This window comes from Apium graveolens, chromosome 6 (genome assembly GCF_009905375.1).
Source record: "Apium graveolens cultivar Ventura chromosome 6, ASM990537v1, whole genome shotgun sequence".
Taxonomy (NCBI): Eukaryota; Viridiplantae; Streptophyta; class Magnoliopsida; order Apiales; family Apiaceae; genus Apium; species Apium graveolens.
The window spans coordinates 58,961,346-58,977,883 of NC_133652.1; positions in this window are offsets into that span (position 1 = coordinate 58,961,346).

Sequence of the window (16,538 nt, forward strand, 5' to 3'; positions counted from 1 at the left end):
GTATCTTAGCCATTGACTTCTCTACATCAGATAATCTTGAGTCCATGGCCTCAACTCTTCTATTTAGATCAGTTTCCTGAGCTTATGAGCTATTTCAGTCATGGTAGTTCCAGGCATTCTAGCATCCAACCTTGCTATGAAATCCTATTTTACTTCAGAAATTTCTTGTTTGATTTCATCTACACTCTGACTATGATGAAGAGCTTGGATTTTGTGTAGTTGAAGTGCTTCAAGGTGAGTTGTAAGTAGCTTCTTTATGCTGTCATTATTAGATGATTGAATTGGTGCTTGGGTGTCATGGATCAGCTTGAATAGTGTTGATTGGAGATGTGAGTAGGAACAATATTTTGTTAGCATCCAGGCTGGAGTGTCTGCATCTCCCCCTATGCTCATGTTGTCTTCCTCATCATCCCTACTAGCATCCCCAAATGAATCTTCAGCCAGTTCAAAATCACTACCAGTATTGGAAGTTATAGCAGTGATTGCATCTTTTGCTCTTTATAGAGATTGTGTAGTTTGCACCAATTGTAGCATCCTTTCAGCCTCCTTATTACCCTGTACAACTAGAGTTTGGTAAGCTGTAGCAGGGTGAGTAAATGTCTCAGCATCGAGGGAAATAGAGTCTATAGCAGCTAGATAGTCTTGATGACATAGTCTTTTACTTTCTGCTTCATTGACACTCATTGACTCACTTGTAATGATTTCCATCCTTATCACTCCTGTACCTGCTTTTCTCTCATGATCTGTCTATTTTTGCATCAAGGGCTCCCCTTGGATTCCCACCCTCACCTTCACCGTCTAAGGTGGGACTCCTCTCACTCACTTTTGCCCGTCCTGAAGAAATAGACTGCATTGGTTCAATCTTTTCCTCTCCTTTTTCCTGGGAGCAACCCAGACTCTCACTCAAATCACTCCCTTCCTTCAGTCCTAAGAGTGATTGCACTACTACTAAGTCTTCTGCACTTGTAAGAATTGAAGAAATTTGAAGTTGTGCAAAGACACTCGACGGATGATGAATATCCATCAGGTTAGAAGTATGGCTATCTGACGAATGACTGCTCTTAGGCTTATCCGTCGGAATACAATCACTACTCGACGGATGATGAATATCCATCGGGATAGTAGAAATGAAAGAGTTTGGAGTGGAGACTATTGTAGCCTCTGTGCAGATTGATGAAAATTTTGTCACAGATGTCTCAACAGTCTCAGAAAGGAATGGTAAATGAGCCAACAAATCATCTAAAATATGATGCTCACTTACATGGATTTTTGGCTTCTCCAAGAAAGTTAAAGATGGAGAATTTGGAAGAGATGTATTGATCATGTCAACATCCAGTGAGTATGTGGGAGAATTTGGTGTATCAGGTGCTTCAATTATGAGAGATCTTGGCTGTGACTCCACATTTATTGGAGCCACATCAACCTGACTTTGAGAAGATGCAATGACTGGGTCTTTAGCACTAGTTTGCACTAAGTGTGTGCCGTGTGCATCCCCAAAGGTTTTTGATAGCCTCTTGGCCCGTGCTCTTGGCTGAGAGCTTTGTTCAATAGTTATATCCTTTTGGGAGGATGCAACTAGTAATGAGCTTAAATCCTTTTTAAGTACTGCAGTGTGTTGAGAAACTGCAGTGTGGCTAGGCTGGGAAACACTCACTTCTCCAACCTTATTCTTAGGGATTCTTTTATTTTCACCTGTCCCTCACCTTTCTTACCCTCATTCACACTCCCCTCTTTAGGTTTATTAGATTTTACAACTGATTTCTTTTGAAAGAAATCAGAGGGGGCTTTCTTAGTTTTGGATTTTGGAATTTTTGTTTTGGCAGCTTGGGTAGGCATCTGTTTGGTCATTGGTACAGATGCCATAGCTACACTAGAAGGAAAAGAAATGTGTGAGGTTGGAAGAGTAGAGACAAAAGAAATTACCTCACTTACCTGAGGTCTCTCCATTACTGGAAAATAGAATAAGGGAACCTTCTTGTGATGATTTGCTCTACTTAAATCTGCAATAATACTTCTTTCTTGAACCCAACAATTCAGCTTGTTGGTTGGGTTCTCAATCACAATATTCTCAATAAGATGGTTAGCAAACATCATAAAGAATCTGGCATAGTAGACACTTTTACCTCTCTTATTAAGTTCTCTTAACTTAAAGCCTAACTCAAACAAAACCAAGTCACTGAAATTAAAGTACTTATCAGTAACTAGCATGTAAATCATGTTAAGCATATATATAATGATAGAATCAAAATTTCTAATCTTACCAGAAAACACTTTAGTTATTACATCACACAGATAACTCAATTCTTTCCTAAGACCCAACCTTCTAATTTCACTTAACTTAGAGGTAGTGAGTGCATAGCCCATAGAGTAAAGCATGTTAACAATGTCAGAGTCTGTGTGTGGAGCAGTTCCAGTATTTTCAGGAATCCTAAAGCATGCTTTGACAATATCACTATTTATGCAAAACTGCTTACCTTTTAGAGTGAAAGAGATGGTTTTGTCTGTTGAGTTGTATACTGCAGTTGTCCACATCTCCTCTATAACCTCATAGTAAATGGTGGGTGATTCCAACATGGCATAGTTGAGTTTGCAGTTCTTCACAAAATCCATCATTTTGTGGTAGTCACCAGACTGTTGAATCTCCTTGTTTACTAAAGTTGAGAAGTTGTTTTTCTTATAGATGAAACCGGTTTGAGATATAATTTTCATTACAGGTGCCATTGCTAAAGATTTGAAAGTTTGTAGAGAGAGAATTTGCTTTTGAGAAGAAAGAAGTTAGAGCAATTGAATCTTGAGAATGATAAAAGAAAAGAATGAAAAAGAATTTAGCTTTTATACTATCTCAGAGATAAACTGACAAAAATAATAAAGTGAGATAAAGGACCAATAAAAATTGCCCAAAATAGCCGTTTATAAAATAAATAAACTGTAAAAATTATGTCACTTATCCGTCGTGTCATGCTTACAAGCTGTAAGTATACTGGATGGATAAAGTTCAGTGTTTTAACGGCTAAGATTGAGACAATTCGACAGATGAGTATAAATCAGTTATCCGTCGAGTTATAAAATATTCCAGAAAAATATATGATTTTTATAGGCAAATAGTATTCTGACGGATGATCAAACTCGATGGATAATGAACATCCGTCGGGATGTAAATTTTAACTTAGCCAAAATTTCATCAAAATAGTAAGATCAATTAAATTTCTTGTTGCATTAAAACTTGCAAAATATCTGAAATGATTCAAGAATAATTGAGCATACCTAACTCACTTACCAACCTTGAAAAGGTGGATTCATCAAGTGGCTTGGTAAATATGCCTGCAAGCTATTTTTCACTTGGAACATGTTACATATTGAATTCTCAATGATCAGAAGAAGCTCAGGATCTGGCTACTCGGATGTCATCTGGATCTGATGTACCATCAGGATTTGGTATGTTATCAGGATTTGTATGACATCAGTATTTAAAGACAGTCAACATTAGAGGATTTATTTTGTTCCTTATAATTTGGAGCAGATATCTGTTACGTCTGAGAGATAGGACTTTTTCTGTTTAGTTTAAGATATGTATCAGTTTCAGTTAGATTTTGATAATGCATATCATAGATTAATCTGTTGTAGTTGTGTAGTATATAAACACAATTTAGGTCATCACTTAGTGTACAACACTCGAGGATCATTCGACCTAGCAGCTCTCAAGAACATCAGTATTCCTTGAGAGGATTTTGTAACAGTTTTTATCAGATATATTTTATTACTTGTTCGAAACATTTATACAATTGTATCCAACCCGCCTTAAATAATTGTATCTTTACTGGGCAACAATTGGTATCAGAGCACACTGATAAATTTACAATCAGAAACGATCTAAACATGTCTCTGAACAAGTATGAAAGCATTAAAATTCCCAGTCTGAAAAAGACTGAATATCCAACATGGAAGGTGAAGATGCTCATGTACCTGGAAGCTACAGATCCAGATTATCTAGACATAATCAAAGATGGACCCTTCATGCCAACAAAACTGGTACCTGCAACTCTTACTGTTGCTGAACACTATCAACTGAAGGAGAAGACAAAATGGACACCAGAAGAGAATGTAGTTGTGCTGAAAGATGCAAAGGTAAGAAACATTTTGCATAACAGTCTTGATTCTGTGATGTCAAACAGGGGTCATAGCCTACAAGACGGTCAAAGAAATATGGGATGCTCTTAAAATTCAATGTCAAGGAACGATGGCCATCAAAAAGAACATAAGGGCTGTTCTAATTCAAGAATATGAACACATTGAGGCCAAGCCTGATGAAAGTCTCACTGACATTTATGACAGATTTGTAACTCTGCTAAACAATCTGTTTTTGGTGGGAAAGGTGTATGATCGAGAGGATTCAAATACCAAGTTTTTGAGAGCTTTGAGTGAAGAATGGGAGACTCAGACTTCAATCATACGACATCAGTATGATCTGGACATAATTACTCTGGATGAAGTCTATGGCATGCGGAGTGTTAGATATATTTGAGATGTCATGTCTAATCTATTGTGTTTAGTTTTAGAACATAATATCATGACTTACTGGAAATCAGAACTTAATGAAGTCAGAACTTATATCAGAACTTAAGGTCGTCAGGATTTATATCAGGACTTAAGTGCGGGTACTTCAGATAAGGAAAGCAGCTGATTTACAGGAAAGGATAGTGACTAAAACAATAGAAGATATGCATGAAGATTTGACAGTTAGAAGACTTGTAGAAGATAATATCTGATTGATATATTTTAGGAGACAGAATTATATTCCATATCAATTAGAAGATATCTTGTAACTTAGTATTATATAAACACAGCTTAAGGTTTACACTATATGTGTTATCATTCACGAGGAAGATTATACATTATAACCTAAAAGCTCTTAGTGATATTGTTCATCACTGAGAGAGAGCAACTGTTTTATTATAACAGAGTTTATTATATTGAATATACTTGATTACTCTTACATACTTGTGTTCAAAATCGATTGGATTGTATAAACACTATATTCAACACCCTTCTATAGTGTTGTGTGACCTAACAAGTGGTATCAGAGCCTCTCTGTTGATTTACAAACAGTAAGATCCAGTTTATAATCATGTTTCAAGAAACACAAACCCCACCTAAGCACACCAAAACTCAAGATACTCAAAATAATCAAACTCACAGTCGATATGAGAGTATTAGGGTTACCATACTGAGAGCATCTGAGTATCCTATATGGAAGGTAAAGATGGCTATGTTTCTGGAAGCCACAGATCCACAATACCTTGATAGAATTAATGATGGACCATATAAGCCTACCAAGCTTTCTGTTACAGTTTCTGATCAACGAGCAAATATGATACCAAAGGAGAAAAGTGAGTACACAACTGAAGACATCTCATCTATTGCCAAGGATGCAAGGGTAAGGCATCTACTGCATAGTGCAATTGACAATATCATGTCAAAGAGGGTAATTGGATCCAAGACTGCAAAGGAGATATGGGATGCTTTGGAGACAAGATGCCAGGGAACTGATGCAATTAAAAAGAACAAGAAGACTATACTCACTCAAGAGTATGAGCACTTTGACTCAAAAGCTGATGAGTCATTAACTGATTTATATGACAGGTTTGCCAAACTCTTGAATGATCTGTCACTCGTGGACAAGGAATATGATCTTTAATATTCAAATCTAAAGTTCCTTTTATCTCTTCCTGAAAATTGGGATTTGAAGTCTACTACCATAAGAGACAACTATGACCTTGTTGAAACTACTCTTGATGAAATTTATGGTATGCTCAAGACTCATGAACTTGAGATGGATCAAAGGAGCAAAAGGCATGGAAGAAAGTTAAAGACAGTTGCTCTTAAAGCTGAGGAGGAATCTCCTAAAGTGGTTGTCTCAAAGAGGGGCAAATGAAAGGCTCTCATCATACAGTCTGATTCAAAGTCATCAAATTCTAATGATGATGATTCAAAATTTGAAAATTTATCTGAAGTTGATGTGCTCTTATGGTGAAGGGTATCACAAATATAGCGTGTAAGAAATTCAGAAAGGGCAAGAAGTTTTCCAGGAAAGGTGGAACTCCTGAAAGTAAAGGGTTCAGAAAGTCTGAAGGCAAAAGAGGAAAGTCTGACAGAGGAGACAACTCAAATGTCAAATGCTATAATTGTGGTAAAAGAAGCCACATCTCTCCTGACTAAAAGAAAGGAAAAAGTGATAAAGGATAGGCACTTATCACAAAGAAGAAATATTGGGCAGACACTTCAGATTCTGAAGATAAGGTGAACTATGCCTTGATGGCAAATCTTGATAGCAGTACTGATGCTGCTGAATTAAAGGTACCTTAATCAACTCTTTCTTTTCATACTGATGATATTTTTGAGCTAAGATTATATCTGAAAACCATGTTCATTAGTTTTAGAGATCAGACTTTAACAAATGAAAGATTAACATCTGAAAGTCTTGCTCTTAGAAACAAAAATAACTATTTAGAAAAAGAGTTAATTATGTTCCATCAAACTCAGAAAGAAAGAGATGAGGCTTTGTATGTTATAGATGAAGTGCTAAAATTGAAAAAATCTCTTAAATCTGAATTGGAAAAGGAAAAGGAGATAATCAAAACTTGGACTAACTCTGGAAGAACAACTCAGAAAATCTTAGAAAATGGAAATTGGAAAGAAGGACTAGGTTACCTAGATGATAAGGAAGAAAAGAAAACTGTGTCATCTAAACCAAACTTTACCAAGAAAGCTGAAAAGCCTAAAGTTAATCCTATTAAATTTGTAGCAAAAACTGATGTGTCAAAGTCTGAAAAGATGAATGATTCTAAAAAAGAAGTCAAAGAAAAGTCAACTTCTGACAAATTGAAACAGGACAAACCAGCTTCAATAAACATAGGTTTAATGACAAAGAAGCAGCTTAAGCATAAGCTGAAAGAGATTAGAAATGTGAACAAGGTAAAGGAAGCTAGGAAAAATAGGAATGGAAAAGAAGGTGTGAATAAAAGCAATAATTATATGCATGTTTCTAATGCTCCTAGAAAGGAATCCTATAACTGTGGAAACTCTAACCATCTTGCTTCTTTTTGCAGGAAAAATAAAGATATAAACTCTTTACCTCCTAGATCAGGAGTTAAGAGTCAGTCTGTTATGTTTAAACCACAAAATCCTTATTTTCATTGTGGTAGTTTATGGCATTCTATTTATACTTGTAAGGAATATCATAGTTTATACTATGATTATTATCAAATAAAACCTTCTTTGAAGAAAGTTAGTGTAATTCCTTCTAGTGTAAATTCTGATGCGAAGTCTGATATAAAGTCTGATAAGAAGCAAGTTAGCATAAAATCTGAATTAAATCTGCTACAAATGCTAAAAAACTTAAAAAGGCCAAAGGATCCAAGCAAGTCTGGATCCTTAAAACTAACCAATAGTGGCCTTTGTGATTGCAGGGCAACAGGAAAAACATCCTAGTTCTGGACAGTTGATGTTCAGGACATATGACTGGAAATAAAGCCCTGCTATTAGACTTTGTGGAGAAAGCTGGCCCAGGAGTTTCTTTTGGAGATGACAACATGGAAAAGACTCTAGGATATGGCAATATCAATCTTGGGAATGTCATAATTAAATAAGTAGCTCTTGTCTCAGGACTTAAACACAATCTTCTAAGTGTGAGTCAAATCTGTGATAGAGGTTATCATGTGGATTTATTTGAAGAATACTGTGAACTTGTAAGTAATTCTATAGGCAAAGTAGTTCTGAAAGATTACAGACATGGTAACATATATGAAGTCAGAATTTCAACAAACTCTGATGGTTCTGTAATTTGTCTGTTAAGTAGAGGATCAATTGAAGAAATATGGAATTGGCACAAGAGACTCTCTCATTTAAATTTCAACAACATAAATGAGCTAGTAAAGAAAGATCTTGTGAGAGGACTGCCAACATCAGTATTTGCTCCTGATGGTCTTTGTGACTCATGTCAAAAGGCAAAATAAAGAAAATCTTCATTCAAGAGCAATTCTTGAGCCTTATCACTTACTGCATGTTGATCTATTTGGTCCAGTCAATGTCATGTCTATTTCAAAGAAGAAATATGTTATGGTTATAGTGGATGAGTTCACAAGATACACTTGGGTGTATTTCTTGCACAAGAAGAATGAAATTGCATCTACTCTAACTGATCATGTCAGACAGCTGGATAAATTGGTCAAAGATTTTTTTTAAATAATAAGAAGTGATAATGGCACTGAGTTCAAAAATTCAATCATGGAAGAGTTCTGCAAAGAGCATGGAATAAAGTAGGATTTTTCTGACCTGGAACTCCACAACAAAATGGAGTTGTAGAAAGAAAGAACAGGACTCTCATTGAAGCTGCACGAACTATGCTTGATAAAAGCAAAGCTACCAACCTACTTTTGGGTTGAAGCTGTGCAGACTGCTTGTTTTACACAGAATGCTACACTCATAAACAAGCATAGAAAAACACCATATGAGATGGTGAAGAAAAAGAAGCCAAACCTGAAATACTTTCATGTATTTGGATGCAAGTGTTTTGTTCTTAAGACTCATCCTGAACAGCTGTCAAAATTTGATCTAAAAGCTGATGATGGAATTTTTGTTGGATATCCACTTTCCACAAAAGCCTTCAGAGTCTACAATTTAAGAACAAGGGTTGTCATAGAATCTATCAATGTATCTTTTGATGATAAAAAGATTTCAATGATCATGATTAGCTGATATTTGAAAATGAAGATTTAAATTCTGATTCTGTAAATTCTGATGACCTAAATCCTGATCCTGTAAGTTCTGACGGGATAAATTCTGATGTCATTGAAACTGTGGTAACTACTCCGAGGGAAAATGCACCTGTTCAGGGGGAGCAATCTAATGATCCTACCATATCTCAAGACTCTTAAGAAGCATCAGAACCTGTCAATGGTTCTTCAAGTTTGATTCATCAAGTTCTGATGAGCCAAACTCTGATAATTCTGGAACCTCTGATTCTTCAATTCCTAAAGAATCCAACTCAAATTCTGAAATTTCAGAGAGCATAACTTCTGGGGGAGCATCAGAAAATGCTGATGGAGACAACATGGATCATGGGGGAGGATCTAGTTCTAGAGATAAACTTCCATCTGCAAGGAAGTGGACTAAATCACACACACCTGACTTGATAATTGGAGATCCTGAAACAGGTGTCAGAACTAGAACAACAACATTAAATGAATGTCTCTATCATTCCTTTCTATCTCAGACCGAACCAAAGAAAGTGGAAGAAGCTCTTCAAGATGTTGATTGGGTGCAAGCAATGCAGGAAGAATTAAATAAATTTGAAAGAAATAAAGTCTGGACCCTAGTGCAAAGACAAAAGAACAGATCCATTGTTGGCACAAAATGGGTGTTCAGAAACAAAACTGACAGTGATGGACTAATTACAAGAAATACAGCAAGTCTGGTTGCTAAAGGTTACTCTCAACAGGAGGGTATTGAGTATGATGAAACATTTGCTCCAGTTGCTAGATTGGAAGCCATAAGAATCTTTTTGGCTTATGCTACTCACAAGAAGTTCAAAGTCTTTCAAATGGATGTGAAAAGTGATTTTCTCAATGGAGAATTGGAAGAAGAGGTATATGTTGAACAACCTCCAGGCTTTGTAGATCCAAACTTTCCAAATCATGTCTTGAGGCTCCAAGAGCATGGTAGGAGACTTTATCTCAATTCCTTCTGGAAAGTGGATTTAACAGAGGCACAATTGATAAAACTTTGTTCTACTTCAACCATGGAAATGACTTACTTTTGGTACATATATATGTTGATGATATCATCTTTGGTTCTACAAATGCCAAACTCTGTGAAAGGTTTGCAAAGCTAATGCAGTCAAGATATCAAATGAGTATGATGGGAGAACTTAGCTATTTTCTGGGACTTCATATCAAGAAAAATGAAGAAGGTACTTTCATAAATCAATCTAAGTACACCAGAAATTTACTAAAGAAATTTGGAATGCAAGACTGTTCAACTGCATCCACTCTCATGGCCACTGCAACCAAGTTAGATAAAGATACTGGAGCATCAGTAGATATTACTAACTACAGAGGTATGATTGGCTCTTTACTCTATTTAACTGCAAGTAGACCAGATATCATGTATGCTACCTGTCTTTGTGCAAGATTTCAGGCTGATCCAAGAGAACCTCATCTAATAGCTGTGAAAAGAATTTTTAAGTACCTCAAGGGTACAGCTGATCTAGGATTATGGTATCCTAGAGAATCAGATTTTCAGCTAATAGGTTACTCAGATGCGGATTTTGCAGGATGCAAAACAGACAGGAAAAGCATTAGTGGAAGCTGCCAATTTCTTGGAGGAAGATTGGTTTCTTGGTTTAGCAAGAAACATAAATCAATTTCCACATCAACTGCAGAAGCAGAATATATTGTTGTAGGAAGCTGTTGTGCATAGATTCTTTGGATGAAGAATCAGTTACTGGATTATGGGTTAGAATTTTTTTAAATACCTATTTACTGTGATAATCAAAGTGCTATTGCAATGACAGGTAATCCAGTTCAACACTCAAGGACAAAGCACATCAACATTAGGTACCATTTCATAAGGGAACATGTGATGGAAGGTACAATGGAATTACATTTTATCCCAACAGATCAACAACTAGCAGACATCTTTCAGGTTCTTTCTCAAAATATGCTTAGTGTTTATTCTCATATATCAGAATTTATGATCAGTGTTTACAGATTGTCTTATCTCCATGCAATATATGCTTAAATTATAATATATTAAATACTGATTGTTATCTGATGTGATTCTGTATACTCTGATAGTGTTTTGGATGTCCTGCGACTATTCAATCCAATAAAGATTATTTGTTAGATGCTGACTTAGTAGTCTTTAACAAATTGTGTATCCCATGTTTGAATTAGTTGATTATGTGGAAATCTATAACACAAGCAAACTCTGATTTTGATCTTAGTCAAATTTACTTTGTGTATCTTATTACTAAGTCACAAACTATATTTTTGCTTCTTATCTGTCAAATTCTAATGTCAGTAAATCTTAAGGATGAACTACATGCTTGATAAGCCTCACTTATCTGAAGAAAACAAAAGAAAAGAAAAATTAAAGTCAGGTACTCCTTTGAGATCTAGAGTAAATATGTGAAAGGGAAGACCCAAGTGCATTGCAGGTATTAAGTTATATGCATTAGAAAAGCAAATAAATTTTTCTTGGTGACTTTTCATATTCTCTGATTACTGGAGAAATACTCTGATAATAGCATAAATTCTGATAGCAGTTGTGACTCATTTACACTGAGAAGCCACTGGAAAAAGAATGTCAAAAGATGCATAAAATGAGCACAAGTAGTTGAAGTGGACTCTTGCATAAACTTATTCTATAGTAGACTTCAAAATTAAAGACAGATTTTAAGCACTTTTCTTAGTTATGCCTTATTTCTAAGATATACTGAAGTTTATGAGACTTTAATCATTTTCTGATGATTTGCAAATGCACACACTCTCACTCCATATGAATGATGAAAATTATTGTGGTGATTAAGTTGTTTTTGACAAACAGTTAAGTATTATTTGAATAAATTCTGAGGACAAGTTCTGATGAAAGTTCTGATGATTAAACTCTCAAGAAGCCAGTCAGTACTTGTGTGAAGACTCACAGATACAGTCATTCACTTTTTGAGTACAAAAGCCATGTTTTCATGACCGTTAAATTTTGATAATAGTCAAGTTCTGATGCAAATCCTGATGGAAACTCTAATGCTTGCGTGGCATTATTTAAATTACTTGGTTTATTTTTAGTATTTACTGTAACGATTATATTTTATCAGAAAATAATTATGTGAGATAAAAACAGTGATAATCATTTGGTTAATGGGTTGCGTGTTTGTTTTTCATATGCATGTGTGCAATAATTACTGCTTATTTCTCGTACCCACTAACTATTGCTTTGAATATTTACTGGATGACAGGTGTAAAATGTCTGTTTTACTTCCAAAAAGAGTCATTGAGTGAAAAAAGTATAAATATTAGAGACAAAAGATTACCCAAATCTTTTACTTTCTCTCTTAATCTCTTATTTCTTTTACTCTCTCTCTCTTTTACTCTCTATTTTCTATCGGACTTTCTTACATGCATTTTAACAAATATCTTGTGAACACACATTTTCTCACTTATTTTTTTATAAAAATGACACCCAAAGATCTAATCTATGATGGAGCCAAGTTTGTTCCTAATAACTACATGACTATTCTTTCTAAGGATGAGGCTCCTTCAGAACTTCATTTCGTCCAAGACTTTCTTGCTCGAAGTGAAATAGGCTATGCACTGACCCAACCCCAGGCTCTCTCAGGCAAGCAGATTCTGGAGTTTTGGCAGTCTGGTGTTTATGACGATGGTGGAAAAGCTGGGTCCCCAAGTATTATCTTTACAACAGGGGAGGATGAGCATGTGGTGACCCTGTCAACTGTTCGACAAGCACTACATTTGCCAGAAAATTGCACCTTCATTTCACCAGTTCAGGAGCCAGCTCTTCAACAGATGATGGTAAATCTAGGCTATATTAAAAGTCTTTGACAAAGCCGGGACAATTAAAGAGACCCCATATCAGGAGGGAGGAGTTTTTTCTTTGACTGTATTACAAAAACTTTTCCCAACAAGTGCTCAAACTTTGATGCTATACCCATAATGAGTCAGTAAATCGGGTATGCCCTTTTGAATTAAACACATTTTGATTATGCAAGTGTTATTTTAGGGTTTATTGGTGTTAGAATGAAAGAGATAGCAATATAGTATATTTTGCTAGATTTTGTCAACTTATATATACTTTCTATTATCCTGATACACCACACACCTTTAGTGAGTTGATTGAACCCTTTAAGCTACACAAAAGGAATTTCACTGACTTTTTATCTACTGATAATAAGAAGGATGTACTAAGACCCCTCCAAATTCCTCAATCAGTCAAACAGTTCTTAGTAAATTCAGATCCTCTCACATACAGTACCATATATCCTGATATAGCACCAACACAATCTCAACCTCCATCAGCACCTACAACCAATACTCAACCACAACCATTTGCTACAATATCTAAACCCAAACCTTCAAGAGCAAAATTTGTTCCTAAATCTCCAACAAGGAGAAGAATGATGATTTTTAGGGATGAGTCTGACGAAGAGGAGCAAGTCCAGGTTCATGTATCAGAACCTGTGACAGTAGAAGCTGAAAAATAAATTTTTCAGAAGGAGGTAGCAGCTGAAAAAGATATTTTTCAGAAGGAAACTGAAGCTGAGAATTCTGGTATTTTAAAGAGGAAAAGAACTTCAAGTTTTGATGCTGCTCATGCAACACCTTCACAACAAAGGTCCAGATCAAAGAAAATGAGAGCAGGAAGGCATATGGCATAACCTCACTCTGAGGATGCTCAAGAAGCCGAGGAAGAGGATCAGAAATCTCTGATCTCAATAGGACCAATAGTCATTGAAGCTTTGCCACCTCCACCTCAAGCTAAAGACATTGTTTCAGACACAGTGATCACACGTCCTGTCTCTCCAATAAAAGAAAATGTTCAAGTTGAAGATTCAGGATTAAGTCCTGAAATTGACCTTCATAGGCTGATCATTCCATCTGTCCTGTTTCTGGAAGCACCACAAGGACAAGTGACTACTCCACCTGTTTCTTCACTAAATGTTGAAGTTCTTCATACTCCAATTCTAGATGTGGAAACAAATGAAGTTGTACCAGAATCTCCAACAGCCACACACACACTTGTGTTTTCAGAAGATGATGAGTTTCTTGCAAGTTCTGGAGAGTCAGCTCCAGTAAACACACCAGCTCAAACTCTTGGAAATGAGGCACTGATTAAAAATTTTGTTGAACAAGATGCTCCTGTTCCATGGGAAGAAACTCATAGAGGAGTTGAATGGACCAAGAAGTGGAATGAATCTGATTTCATTCCAAGCTCAAAAGTTCTATCGGATCATATTGCAAAAGCTGATGAGTTAATGAAAAATTCTGACTTTAAAGCTCAACTTAAAGTCAGAACTCTTAGTACTAAAATCCTTCAAGGTCAACACTCCATTACTCATGCCAAGGTTGATAAGCTGCAGGAAAATGCTGATAAGCTGGACCTGATGATCAAGCTGGACAATAATAGGTTTATCAGACCTATTCATGAGAAAGTAGAGGCTATTTAGAAAGTTCAAGAAAAACATCAGGCCCAACTGATTGAGGTCCTCCAGAATCAAGCCTCTCAACAAGCTCAACTGAATGAAATTCAATCCTCAGTAGAACTTCTTCTATCTTTACTCCTACCAGATGATGCCAAAAAGGGGAGAAGGTGGTGAAGTCCAAATGGTCAACTAGTCAAGTACTGAAGAAGAAGGATGATAAAGAAGATGACCATGGAAACTCTAGCAAGGGCAAGGGTCAAGGTCAAGAGAAAAGCAGCAAAGTTTCTTCAAGGAAACTAATTTCTAATTCTAGCAAATCTTCTACACAGAAGAGGACAAGTTCTAAAGCTGTAAATGCTCAAGTTATGAAAGCAAGTTCTGACGATCAAAGTCTGATGACAAAGAATGATATTCTGATTCAAGATGAAAGTCAAGATTCTCAGAAGTTTTTGTAAACTCTGAAGCTCAAGGGAAGGGAGACTACAGTCTATTATAAAGATCCCAAGATTTAGACACTTGATGAAGAAATTGCTAGAAGATTATTTCTCAAGCATAATCCTGGAATGTATTTAGAGACTTTAAAGGAGGAAGAAGCCAGATTTGCAACCGAGAAGACAAATCTCAAGTCTAAAGCTTCCAATGCTAAGAAACCTCCAAGGCTTAAGGCAAAAGGCGTTGTGATCAAGGAAAGCTCTGAGGCTTCAAGGTCCAAGACAAGGTCACAAGTTGAAATCGATCCCAAGGATAAAGGGAAAGAAAAGATTGATGAACTAAGAAAGACACAGGAGATGAAGATTCCTCAAATCCTAATGAAACCAGTGTGCAAAATGGTTCAAGTTTTTGATGATACAGTTGCTAAAGATGAAACTGTTGAAACTCTGAAAGAAGGAAGATAACTGAAGAATCTAAGACAACCTCTGACATAGCTCAAGTTGTTCAGAATGAAGAACAACAAGCTACAGAAGAAATAACAAATTCTGATCAAGTCATCAAGACATCAATCTTTGACACTGCTCAAGTTGATTTGAACAAATTGAGAGTTACTGATAAGAGAAAACTCCTATGGAAGAATGTTAATCCATCAAATCCTAAGAAAAGTCAATTGTTATCTGATTTCATGACTGTTGGATTGAAAGCTAGAGAAGCAAGAGATAGAGCTGGATTAGGTTCTGAAGAAGCCAAAATTAAGACAGGAGTTGAAGTGCTTACAAGAGATCCATTTTTGTTAACTGACAAACCTCTTGAAGAAGTTACACAGAAACACCTTGATAAGGTTATATATGTTCAAGTGGTACTGGATGCTCATGATAAAAGTAATTTCAAAGAAAAGTTGATTTTGTTTCTTGAAGATGGAAGAACTTACAGAATGTTAGAATCAGATCTGCTGAACAAATTTCTAAAAGAACTTCAATTCTTTCATTATCTTTTGGACATAAAGTCTGAGATTACTAGGAGATGGTCAAATTTCATAATGAAGACCATAAGGGATAAAGCAAGAATTTCTGGATCAAGAGTTAAAGAATTCATTCCAAATATAGTTGAAGATGATGGAAGTGAATTTTCAATGAAGAAGGATTCTTCTAAACTTGAGGTTATTCTGAAAGAGAAATATATGTGCTATAATAAAGACTCATCCCATCCAAGAGTAATCAAACTTGGTGATGGATTGGAAAGAAATCACATCTCAGCACTTAGGACTGCAATCTACCAGGTTGGAAGTCAAAATGAAGATATGAAACAAGTCAAAGCTACATTAGCTCAAGTCCTGAGGAATATAGAAGAGAAGCTGATATCAAACTTTGTCAAGAATCACTTTGGATTCAGATTGACTCAATAAGATTGGTAAAAGCTATAAGGACTGTAAGTTGTAGTTAGTTGTCTAAATAAACTCTCATTGCATATGTACTTAAATGTTTTTGACATCATCAAATCTATTAACTTGTATATTTTTCATAATTTACAAGTTGGGGGAGATTGTTAGATATATTTGAGATGTCATGTCTAATATGTTGTGTTTAGTTTTAGAACTTAATATCAGGACTTACTGGAAATCAGAACTTACTGAAGTCAAAACTTATATCAGAACTTAAGGCCATCAGGATTTATATCAGGACTTAAGTGCAGGTACTTTAGAGAAGGAAAACAGCTGATTTACAGGAAATGATCGTGACTAAAACAATAGAAGATATGCATAAAGATTTGGACAGTTAGAAGACTTCTAGAAGATAATATCTGATTGATATATTTTAGGAGACAAAATTATATTCCATATCAATTACAAGATATCTTGTAACTGTGTACTATATAAACACATCTTAGGGTT